This window comes from Petaurus breviceps, unplaced genomic scaffold, assembly GCF_028583685.1.
Source record: "Petaurus breviceps papuanus isolate PSGF00001 unplaced genomic scaffold, PetGlider_PUasm1.0 191, whole genome shotgun sequence".
Lineage (NCBI taxonomy): Eukaryota > Metazoa > Chordata > Mammalia > Diprotodontia > Petauridae > Petaurus > Petaurus breviceps.
The window spans coordinates 2,205,728-2,218,699 of NW_027185811.1; the positions used below are offsets into that span (position 1 = coordinate 2,205,728).

General features: G+C 40.1%; 1 protein-coding gene and 1 long non-coding RNA gene across 3 annotated transcripts in view; both read left to right on the forward strand.

Moving 5' to 3' along the window:
• LOC138164647 (uncharacterized) overlaps positions 1 to 6,350 on the forward strand; it is a 24,193-nt gene extending 17,843 nt beyond the window's left edge. Inside the window, exon 3 of the long non-coding RNA XR_011169144.1 lies at positions 6,166 to 6,350. This is a non-coding gene — a long non-coding RNA (uncharacterized lncRNA). The remainder of the gene's footprint in view (positions 1 to 6,165) is intronic.
• Positions 6,351 to 8,754: 2,404 nt separating this feature from the next.
• Positions 8,755 to 12,972, forward strand: part of LIMA1 (LIM domain and actin binding 1) — a 121,676-nt gene continuing 117,458 nt past the window's right edge. For both annotated transcript variants that reach the window (XM_069092569.1, XM_069092570.1), the window contains exon 1: positions 8,755 to 8,911. The gene's annotated coding sequence lies outside the window, so the exon portion shown is untranslated. The remainder of the gene's footprint in view (positions 8,912 to 12,972) is intronic.

Genomic DNA, 12,972 nt, shown 5'->3' on the forward strand with positions numbered 1-12,972 from the left:
TTCTTCTTCTTCTTCTTCTTCTTCTTCTTCTTCTTCTTCTTCTTCTTTCTTCTTCTTCTTGCTTTTTGGAGGGCAATTGGGGTTAAGTGACTTGCCCAAGGTCACATGGCTAGTGGGCCAGTGCTATATTCACTGTTCCACCTAGCCCCCCTAGCCATCCCCCAATAAGCCTATGTTCTGGACTGGGCCTGACTTAGGCCAGTTCCTCGGTAGTTTAGGTTTCATTTTGTATCAAAATGAGACACTTGGAGGTCATTCAACATTTAAGGAAAGTACATTTACTAAGCCTCTATAGGAGAAGGAAATTCATCAAGGATAGGCATTAGGAACCCCTTGAGTTAATCAAGCTGATCTAAGCGCCTAACCACAATCATCAACCAAGCATCTAAGGGCCCCTGAACCTTCAGGGCTACTTTGTACTCAGTAGGTGAAGAAGTGACATCAACCATCTGAGGATTAGTTCCCTGACTCAATCAAATCTCCTGGAATGTCTCAATACCTTTTACAGGAGAAGAGGTTTGAATATTGTTCCTACCTCAGGCTAGTAGTAGTTTCATTGGGTCAAGGATTATATATAGTTTAGTAAGTTTTTGCACAAAGCTCTAACTTGCTTTCCAGAATGACTTGCCACTAATGTACCTACAAAGTAGGTTTCCAACCAGTCTTAGATGTCTCAACCTCTGTCCCTCCACCTGCTCTCTTCATTCTTCAGTCCATTAAATGTCATTCAGTGCTATCCCAGACTTGCTTTTCACGGGTCACAGTTTTCAGCAGCATCATAGGGCTGCTTGTTGAGAAATGAAAATCTACCATTCCTCTGATGGTCCCTTTTGATCAGGTATCATCTTTTCTCCCAGCAAAATGGAATCCTCTGGCCCCTGTCATCAACCTTGCAGAAGCTTCCGTCTTTCCCAAAACAATGAGATCCTGAAGCATTTGAGGCCTGGAAGTGATGACCCTCTCTAGCCTGCCTCCTCCCTGCCCCATCTGAGAGGTGGTCTGTGCCTGAGATGAGAGTTTAGTAACTTACAGTTTACATCTTTATATTGCTTAACAGTTTGAAGGCCTCACCATCCTAAGTCTGTGAGTTAGGGAACTTGAGCACAATATACAGAATAGATGAGAAAACAGACTCAGAGAATCACCAGCAAAATCAAACTACCTACAAGCAGGAGATGAGACCAGAGCTATGCTTATTCTGACTCCCAGTCTAGTATCCTTTTTACTTTTTTTTTTTTTTTACCATACCATACTGCCTTTTCTTCACCAAACTGCAAATATTAGGCTTGCTCTTTTCACAGTCTATTCAGAGAAGCATTCATTTTGTTCAATCATTTGCAGTCATGTCTGACTCTTCATGACCCCATTTGGGTTTTTCTTGGCAAAGATACTAGAGTGGTTTGCCATTTCCTTCTCCTGCTCATTTTACAGAAGAGAAACTGAGGCAAATAGGGGTAAGTGACTTGTCCAGGGTCACACAGCTGGCAAGTGTCTGAGGATGGATTTGAACTCATGAAGATGAGTCTTTCTGATTCCAAGCACAGTGCTCTATCTACTTCATCACATGGAAGCAGTATGTTATAAAAATGGAAAGAAATTAGGACCGGGGAGGCGATGTGGTGTAATGGAAAGAGCACTCACTGGCCTTGGCATCAGAAGACTGAGTTCAGACCCCTGTGTGACCTTGGGCAAGTGACAACCTCCCTGGGCTTTAGTTTCCTCAACTCTTATTATGACTAAGTGACTTCAAAGCTCTCGCTCCATGACCCCATCATTAGGAAACTTAGATCTAGGAGTCAGAACACTTAGGGTCTCTTCCAAGGCCCACTATTTACTAGCTATGTGGCTGTGGGCCTCTGAGTCTCAGTCTCCTCATCTGTAAAAGGACAATAAAACCCAATCTTGCCTACCTCATGAGTGTGTTCTATTGATCAGATGAGAAGATTCTCTTTCAACCTAAACAAAAACCCTTCTACTACCCTATTACCGCAACTCCTTCCCTTCCCTCCCTCCAGTTCCAAGCTCTGAAATTCCTTTCATTGGGCTCCTTAGGAAGTATTCTTAACAAACTTCCCTTCATTTTAGATTTTTTTCCTCTTACATTCTTTCTGCCTTCTGGCATTCACTGAGACCCAGCACCCCACATCCCCCAGATAATAGTGTATCCCTAGCCTTCCTGTCTAGTACTGGATTCACCTGCTTTCAGGCCTTGGGATCCACTGGTCTAGGAAGAGGAGTAAGCCTATTTATTACTCATAACCAACACTTCCACACCCTCCTGGTGTATTCAGTAACCTCTCCTTTGAAATTTATATCATCCACATGTTTTACTCTATTCAGGTCCTGGTAGCAGTTATCTACTGGTCCCCAGGTCATTCTCTCTCCTTTCTCCAGTTCAGTATTTTTCAGTCTCTCTCTCTCCACTTAACCCCTACCCCTACCTATGTTTGTGTTCCTTCAAACACCCTGGCCTGAGCCAAGAGTCAAGGATAACTATAAGATTTTAAGCATGGGTGAATGGAAAAACAGGTGGTTTCCTCAATAGAAAGAATAACATTAGGAAGGAGCTGGGGAGAAGGGGATGAGTATAGAGGTATGGAAGCAGTTAGGTGGTGAAATGGATTAAAGCACTGGGCCTAGAGTCAGGAAGATTTGAGTTCAAATCCAGCTTCAGATACTTCCTGGCTACGTGACTCTGGGTAAGTCATTTAACTTCTGTTTACCTTGGTTTTCTCATCGATAAAATGGGGATAATAATAGCATCTACCTCCCAAGATTGTTGTGAGGATCCAATGAGATAATGATTGTAAATATGATAATTGTAAAAAATAATTATAAGGTTGATTCAAAATTGATAACTATAAAGTGCCTGGCACATAGTAAATGTTATATAAAATGCTTAAATCATTACATCATCATCACAGTTATGATCATTACTATTATGTGGAGAGGGCGCTAATCAACTATGCTATAAATATACTGAGTAAAAGGTACCTATGGGACATCCAGGTTTAGATATTCAGTAACATGCAGGAGCATCTAAGAACAGCTATGTGGTGAAGTAGATAGAGCATGGGCCTAGAATCAGGAAGATCTGAGTTCAAGTCTAGCCCGAGATGCTTACTAGCTGTGTGACCCTGGGCAAGTCTCTTATCTTCAATTTGCCTCAATTCATTATCTGTAAAATGGGGACATACTGGGGAAGTAAATGGTAAACCACTCCAGTATCTTTGCCAAGAAAACCCCATGGACAAAGTCCATGAGTCACATAGAGTCAGACAGGACAGAATGACCAAACAACAACAAGAAAATATAGGAGAGAAACTAGGATTGGTTATATAGATCTGGTAGTCATGTGATCACCAAGAGAAAGTATATAGAAAGAAAAGAGGCTAGGGAAAAGCCTTCGGTTAGCTAGAGGTAGGATATGGATGATGATTCAACAAAGAAGATTGAAGAAGAGTAGCCAAGGTAGGAGGAGAACCAGAAGAAAGCAGTGCCACAAAAACCCAAGCAGGAGAGAGCACTTCACAGGAGAAGGTGGTCAACAATACCACATGCTACAGAAAGGTTAACAAGGATGAAGACTGAGAAAACACCATCATATTTGGCAATTATGAGATCCTGTTTACCTTGGAAAGAGCTATTTCAGTTGAATGAGAAAGCTGAAAGTCACACTGCAAAGTGTTTAGGAGCAGGAAATTAGAAAGCGAAGGTCAAGAAATGAACAACTTTTTCCCAGGAGTTTGACCATAAAGGGAGGATAAATAAAAGATGGTAAGTTGAGGGGATGCTAGAGTGTTGAGGTTCTGTGGTCAACCATGCTTACTTGTGGCCTACATTGGGTTAATCACCCCGAAGAAAATGAACATGAACCATCATACTCATTCTCATCTTGCGAATATAAGATATGTGCCACCCTTTTAAGATGTATAGGCATATATACATATATACATGCATATAGGCAATACACTCTAACACAGTTTCCTATGGTAACATAGGGCTATGTTTGCACATTTCCTTTTTAATACCTGAAATTGTGACAATTCTCTTATTAAAAAATTAGCTTGAAGCCCCATTCCCAGGTTATTAAATTATAAATATTTTACAAGCTACCTAAACCTCTTTTCCCATAAGCAGTTGCTCATTTCTCCACATATCAAAACTTCTAATCCTGACTAGGCTTAAACATCAAAGTTACTGACTTAACCATTTATAGCCAAAGTAACAAATAATGAACCAAAGACATAGAAAATAGTTTATGTTTTAGCTGTGAAGATCATAGCCTGATTCACCTCAAAGTATCACTGCGAATGAGAGATGACTTCCCAAAACACTGACCCACCGTTCAGTTCTCTTGGGAAATAAATTCAAGTCTCTCTTCAACAATTATCTTCATCTTCCTCATAGCATAAAGGTAAAAGCAGTTGTCTCCAGAAAATAAATTCTCTTCATCTTTTTCTGTCTTCTCCATAAATGCTAATAGTCTTTCTGGAATAGTCTTTATGGAATAGATGGTTAATTTGGTAACCACTCAATGTTCTGAAGTCTCTTAAAAATGCAGTAAAAGTATTTATAGTGTCTGTAGGAAAGATTATTGAAGGTTTGGTTAGACTAGGATTGAATGTTTTTTTTTAAGGAGATATATGAGGTTGTTTCTAAGCATAAAGAGAGGAGAGATAGAAAGGGGATGACTGAAGGGCCAAGCTTAGGAGGAGACAAGAAGAGTTGAGAAACAAAGGTACAAAGAGAAACTGGATTTGAAGGAGAAGGGACGCCTCTTAAAAACAAAAGATTTTGTTTTTTAATCAGCCAAAATTCACCTTCTCATTCTCACATCCCAACCTCATTCCCCTCCACTGAGAACTCCACAAAAACAAAACCCACTAAAACGGGTATAGTCAATCAAAACAAATTTCTACATTGGCCAAGTTAAAAAAAAATGATCTCATTCTGTGTTCTGAGTACTTTACTTCTCTATTAGCAGGTGGATAGCATTGCTTCATCATTAGTCCTCTGTAATCCTGGTTGGTCATTATGCTGATAAGAGTTCAGAACAATAGTATTTCATCACATTTATATAGTGTTCATTTATTCTGCACTATGTGGACATGCTCTCAGATTCCCATTCTTTGACACTTCCAAAACAGCTATAAATATTTTTATACATCCTTAGAGTTCATTTTGCTTAGGACTAATCCCTCCATTAATCTACTTTCATTTTAATTCCCCCTCCCCCTTGTCCCCTTTTCCTCCTGTTGAGAAATGTTTTTCCGCAACAAACTCTGTGTGTGTGTGTGTGTGTGTGTGTGATTTAGGTTAAAGTGTTACCCACGTCCTCTCATCCCCTACTCCTTGTTTGTTTAGATATCTACTTATGTATGCTGATTATATAATTTTCCCCAACCTACCTTTCCCTTTCCCACTCCCACCTCAGCATATTCCTCTTGCCCTTTACATTCCCCCCCTCCCGCCTTAAGATCAAGATATAATAGAATACTCCCATGTTGTTGTTCCAACATGCCTGACTCTTCATGACCCCATTTTGGAATTTTCTTGGCAAAGATACTGGAGTGGTTTGCCATTTCCTTCTCCAACTCATTTTATAGATGAGAAAATGTAGGCAGAGTTAAGTGACTTACCCAGGGTCACACAACTAGTAAGTGTCTGAGGCCACATTTGAACTCAGAAAGAGGAGTCTTCTTGACTCCAGGCCCCAAACTCTATCAACCGCACCATGTAGGCTCTCCTAATACTCCCAGACTTTGTCTAATGAAACTCCCTCTATGACAGTGATAACATGTATCAGGTCTCCACATCTCAGTTTAAGAAATTTATCCTTTAGTTCTTCATTGTTATTTTTTCATGTTTATCCTTAAGTTCTTTTCACTCCTGTGTTTGAACTTCAAAGTTTCTCTGAAGAAAGAAACTTCTTCTCATCATGAATGCTTGAAAATCCTCTATTCAAGGTCCCCCCCCCCCCTTAGCATTGCACTTAGTTTTCCTGGGTAGGTTATTCTTGGCTGTAAGCCTATATATATCCTTTGCTTTCTAGAACATCATATTCCAACTTCTCTGCTCCTTTATAGCAGTGGCTGCTACATTGTATGTGATCCTGACTGTGGTTTCTTGGTATCTGAATTCTTTCTTTCTGGTTCCTTGCAGTATTTTTTTCTTTGTCCTGGAAGTTTTGAACTCTGGCTATGATGTTCCTGGGAGTTTCACTTTGGAATTTCTTTCAGGAAGTGACCAGTGGAGAGAGAGTCTCTAGTTCCATGGAATCAAATGCTTGGCTCTTGTATTTTCTACACCTTTCAGGAAATGGTGTTAACAATGTGATCTGCCATAAACTATCATTTGTGAAATTATGCCTATTTCTTTTTCAAACTTTTATCAAAGATGTCCTCAATGTCCTCCATTTCATAGAGATGAGAAGGAAACATATGGATTGGCAATTGCTTGTTTTTTCTCTATTACTTTTATTGGGGTCTAAAATGTTTTCCAGGTCTTTATTTTTTTATACATATATACACATCATACCTATAGTATATATGTGTGCATGTATACATATATGTATGTGTGTATATATACATATGTTCATGTGTATGTACACATACACATGCAGTACCTTTTGCTAACAATGAATCATTTCTCTTGGATAGACCTCTAGGGGGAAGAAACACTATAGATTAGGTTTTTGGAAGATGGAGGAAATAAATTGACCATCACTACTTGATGAGCTCTGGTCTCAGTTTTCCCTACACACTATTTTTTTGATTGCTGCTTTCCCATAAACTGCAACAATTCCTTTTTCCTCCTCTCCAAAAACTTCTTTCCCCATACCTACAGCAAAATCTGTGGCAAAGGAGAGTTGCCAAAGGTAGGAGGGAGGGCCTGGATAGAAAAGCACTTTTAACTCCATATCTCAACACTATAGCAGAACTTGGAGCATTAAAAGGAGGGGAGGGGGGCGGCTAGGTGGCGCAGTGAGTAGAGCACCGGCCCGGAGTCAGGAGGACCAGAGTTTGATTCCAGCCTCAGACAACACCCACACACAAAAAACTAGCCATGTAACCTTGGGCAAGTTACTTAGCCCCAATTGCCCTCCCAAAAGGCAAAATAAAATAAAAATATATTTTTTTAAAAAAGGAGGGGAGTAAGGGAAAGAAGCAGAATAAAATGAAAGCCATTCAAAAAATCTGAAACCTGTTCTTCATCCCAATCCCCGTGCCCAGAAGGGCTCCACCATTATCCTGTGAGCTCTTAAAGAGTAGGGCCCCTGTTCTTTATCTCTTTCTTCCCCTAGATCTACCAACATAACACAACACACAGAGGGCTCTGTCACATGTGAATGTTCAATAAACAAGCCTAACAGCTGCTTCCAGTAGTTGCTATGAACCTGTAGTAGGCAGTCTGGGAAGTTTCACAATGTCCAACTGCACCTGGCATAGGGAGAAGCCAGAGACCTTATTACAAGCCAAAAAAGGCAATGTCCTTTGTTTATTCTAGAGTTGAGATAATAAAATGTTAGAGACTGGAAGAAGCCTTAAACATAATAGTGTGGTAGAAAGGGAATTGGATGTAGAGGTGGAAGTCCTGGGTTTGAATTCCAGGCAGTGAGGTACAGTGGAAAGTGTGATGGTCAAAAGACCTAGGATAGATTTCCACATTACCTGTGTGACCTGGGCCAGTCCCTTAAGCTGTCTAAGCTTTAGTTTCTTCATCTGTAAAATTAAGAGGGTTGGATTAGATGGCTTCTGAGATCCCTTCAGTTTGCCCTCTACCTCTCAATCTATCATTCAAACACTGCTACATTACTATTTGTGTGGCTTTGGGAAAATCTTTTGACCTCTCTGGGTTTTCCTCATCTATAAAGTGGTTGGAATAGATTTGTCACTGGAAGATGCCTTCCAACTCTGTATTTTGTGCTTCAGCTCATGTAGTCCAACCCTTTCATTTTTCCAATGATGAAACCAAGCCTTAGGGAGGGGAGGAGACTCAGCAAGACAGTGGAGAAGCTGGGATTCATACCCGGACCCTCAGGCACATGCAACTACAAACTTTGGTTTTAGAGGAAGATGCAGATAGAATGCACAGTAGATAAAATGCTGGGCTCAAATCTAGCCTCAGAGGCTAGTTGTGTGAACCTGGGCAAGTTTTCTCTCCTTTCCTCAGTTGGGGTTATTTGTATGGCAGGAGCCTGCTCCAGCACACCCTTGAAAATTTTCATATGTGTATATATTTATACACATACATATATATGCACATATGTATACACACACATGATAATTATATAATATAAATTTGATATAAACTGTGACTTTGTTGTTATGTATAACTTGGTTTTCAGTATACACACACACACCCCACTTAACGAGAGGCTATATAACATAGGAGACCAAGAGCCGACGACAAGATGTGCCCCAGGGACTGTGACCTTGGACAAGTCATTTAAGTAACCTCTCAGTGACCAAGGCAGATCTCTTCATCATAAACTACAGAACAATTGCTCCATCTACGCTGGCAGGGGAGTTTGGAATAACAAAACATTCGTATAGGAAGGGTGAAGCCCGACGAGAGTAAGCCGCCTGAAGGTCCTAACCCCTCCAGCTCGAGGGTCCCAGGGAAGGCACGCGTGCCCGGCGGGAAAGGCGCGCGCACGGACGCAGCCCCGGGCGTGCGCGCTCCCGCGCCGGGAACGTCAGAGACACGGGGAAGGGCGGTGCGTGCTCGCGCCCTCGGGCGATGGGCGGGGCTGGGGGCGCGGCCGGGAGTCTGGCTGGGGCGGGGCTGCCGGCGCCGTAGGTGCGGCCGCCTGGATTGCTACAGGTGCGTTGCGGGAGCTTGAGCGCGAAGAAGCCGTAGCGGGGCGGACAGCAGCGCTCGGAGTGAGAGGCAGCCAGTGAGCCAGGTGGGTGCCTCCGCTCTCGGAGTCTTTCTCTTCTTAACCCGAGGGTCAAAGGCGACTCTTCTGCTGGAGAGGCCTCAGGGTGGGGGAGGTGGGGTGCGAAGCAGGTGCGCCCCTCCTAACTGCGCATGCCCCCCAAGGGGGTGGCGGGGAGTGAAAAGGGGTGTCCACTATGTGGGCTACTAGTGGGGGGTGGGGGTGGGGATGAAAGGAAAAGCGTACGGTTGTTTGGGGGAGGCGGTTGGGGCTGGAATGAGCCGCCCTCACCCCCCATGAATGTTCATTTCCCCCCTCTTACCTACCTGTCAGGTTTAAGGAGAAAAAAGAAGCCAACTAAAACTCAAAGACTCTGCCTAGGTTGGGAATGAGAGTAAGAAGCCGAAACCTCCTCCCGGTTATTCGTTCCCACCCCTGTCTTCCTTGTGTACCTAGTTATCTTTGATTTCTCTCCCCCACACTCCTTCACGTCTTTGTAATGCGGAGGCCTCTAGATGTTTGAGACCTTTCAGCCTCGAAGAGGATGTGTATTTGCGAGTGGGGGTGGGAGGCGCGGGGAGCCCCATCTCCATAGTACTGAGGATTCCAATAGCACCTATCACCATCTAGGTGTCAATATAAGGTAACAGTATACTCATGGCCACACCTGCTAAACTCCCAGATGAAGATGTTAGGAATAAACCGTCCCGAACACTCTTCTTTGTCCTCTTATGGATGCTTTTGAGCAATTGTGTTTAATTGATGCTGTTAATAGAGAGATTTATTTCAACCATCCCCTCATTCTTAATGCCCCCTCCCCAAGTTTTCCTAATCTAATACATTTTAGTTGGTCTCACTTTAAAAAAAATATGCCTAAAGCTGTAGTGCCTGAGAAAAAGCTATTTTTAGGAAAGGAGGATTTTCTTTGTGTGGGAAATATTCTTCATTTCTTTCATTCATTGCATAGTGTTGAAACCAAAAGAGAGACACATGTAACTTATCAACTTTTATTAAACTATGGGTATTGGTATTAGGTAACTGCTTTATTTAGTGAAGAGAGGTGACATTTTACTCCCTCTTTAAACATTATTTTCACCTTGTGAATAACAGTGGGTATCCATGAAATCCGTTTGTCATTTCCATATTTCTTAACTTGCCTCCTCTAAGTCTGTAGACTTTTTGAGTACAAGAAATCGGACCAATTAACCTGTCTCCACTTCCATCCTGCTATTAAGCCTACGAGGATTTAGTAAATATGTAGCAGTAGTCATTTTCATTCTTAATTATGCCCTGCAAATACATGTTACCTATTGGTCCCTGAATTGTAATCTATCTCTGGCAAGGGAAATGGATTGGCAACATTAGTAACTGAAAGGTGGCTGGTGCCATCTTGTGAAAAGGAATTGTTGCCTATTGATTGCTTCCGTCTGTGATTTTAACTTTGTATATTTAGGTTTTGTTCCTGATTTTGGTTCAAGGTTGAGACCGAATTACAAACTTCTAATCATGTGAAACATTTTTAAGACATGTCTTAAAAAGAAAGCTTCAGAAGTGAAACTTTTAGCTGGAAGCGCAAATACAATTAAGTTCTTGACTTTGTAGAGGATATCTTTTTTTACTGTGTTTTTATTAAACCAAGTCTCTATCTGAATGTGCTTGTGCTTGTTGGAGCTGCTTTTACAGTTATAGTTTTGGGAACAACACATGTACTGTAGATCCTGTATGTATGAGAGAATGCTACTTTCAAGGAAAGGGGCTTTTTGGGGGTATGAAAAGTATTAATTTCTTTCCTTCCTTGTATGAGTGTTGTACAGAAAACACATGCATCTTGCCATCTTGTATTGGTGGATGAATATTGTTGGATGAGAATATAGGTTATAGTAATGTAGATATTTTTTTCTTTTGTAATTGAGCTATGGTACTGTAATTCTTCTCTTCTACTTTTTATTCTAGGAGGTATGTATTTCTATGTAATTTGTGTATTTACATTGCTAATGCTATTTTCTCAAACAGTTTTCAAGTTAATTCTAATTATTGCTTCTCTTTGGGTTGCCATTTTTTCTTTCATGTTTTGTCATCAATCTGTAATAATGAACATAAACACTATGCCAGAAAAAGTACATTAAAGAGAAGGAATATACACAAAAGATCCAAGAGAAGGATAAGGGAGATGGAGAATTAGTGTGGTACAGTGGAAAAAAATTCTAGATTTGTAGTCTAAAGGTCTGAATTTGGATCCCAGTCTTTTGTTTATCTGTAAATTGAAATTGTTGGACAAGATGAATCTTCAGATCCTTTTCAGCTCTAAATCTATAATCCTCTGGTGAGAACTAGTTAGTAAAATGACCTCCAGACTACAATTTTAATTTTTTTCTTATTTTAAAATTAGTTAATGAACATTGGCAAACATGAACATTTTCATATACAAAGTCCTGCCTCTGACACAAGGCTGTAACCTTGGACAATCATTTAAATTCCCAGGACCCAGGCAAATCTCCTTGATTATAAACAGTACAACAATTGCTAACCCAAATTGCTAGGAGTTTGTAATAAAATCACAGATTCAGTTTTTAAAAAATGGTAGCACCAACACTAGCTATATCCTTCTTATCATTGTGCCCTTCTGAAATTCCTTCTGCTCTTTTGCATATTTTAAAATGTTTCATTGTTACTCTTTTATTTCTTCTTTTCTTTTACATCATTTTTATCTCCACTTCCTAACTCTCTCTTCTCCAAGTAACAAGTATAATCAAGCAAAAAAAAAAATTCAGGCATTGGTTGTGTCTGAAAAGGTTATATCTCAGAATCTTGCATCCAGAGTCCCTCATCTCTGCCAAGATGTGGGAAGCATGATACATCTTTAGTCTTCTAGAGGTGAGTTTGGGCATTAGATTGATCAAAGTTAAGTTTTTTTCAGTTTCTTTTCTTTTGCTATATTATGTTAGTCATTGTATAAACCTCCTGGTTCTGCTCACTCTATATCAATTCATGCAAATCTTCTCAGGTTTCTCTAAAACCATCTCCTTCATCTTTTCTTTCAGCACAGTTATATCTTGTTATGTTTGTATTTGATATTTTGTTCAGGCATTCCCCAGTTGATGGGCACCCATTTATTTTCCAGTTCTTTGCTACAACAGAAGTTCTACTTTAAATATTTTTGTACATGTGTATTCTTTTCTTATCTTTGACGTCTTTGGAGTGTGAACCTAATAGTCATATTGATAGATCAAAAAGAATTTGGAGAATATCTTATCAGCTGGGTAATCATCAGTTAAATGAGAAATATTTCATGACATCATACTTAAATGCATACTACTCTGAACTAAATTTATATATGTATTAAAGCTATCATCTTTAATGGAATATGTACAGCTTTTAATTTTTCTTAAGACAGTGATTTGAGCTTAGAAATATATCAAAAGAGCTATAATTTCATTGAATCAGATACCCCTTCCAGCACATCTTCCATAATCTTTGTGAATTTCCGTGACCAAAAAAAAAAATTAATCGTTGAGTGGTCAAACTAGTGATGAATTTCTGGGAACTTAGGAAGATGGGAGCCTATGGTCAAAACCTTTCCCTTTGGATTGGTAGGACCTGCCAAAGCTTGTGTTCCCTATTGGCATAGACATTGAAAGTCCAGAGTAATCCCCAGGACAATAAAGGCATCAGAGGAATATTTCATTTATGATTTAGTACCATTTGAAACCAAAATACTTAATATTTGGTTATTTTTAAATTGTATTGCACTCTAAAATTACATATTAAATTACATTAAACTTTAAAAGTCTAAACCCTTTATTTTGTACCAGCTTTGTGGATACATGCTTAAAACAGCTGTTATCAAATAAATGTGATGATGTGGCTCAGTGGCCAATGGTACTCTTAGTACTGGGACAGTGACACAGTTACTCTGTAATTGGACTCTCAGTCCTCAAGACTCAAGTAGGTGATTGTATTAATTCAGATGTCTGTTCTTTCACAAAAAGGGCAGGGTTTTAACCAACAAAAAATCCATTATTCTGCTTGTTAAATGCTTTTTACATTTAAAATCTGTACGCTACCTATTTCTATTCATTATACTTTCT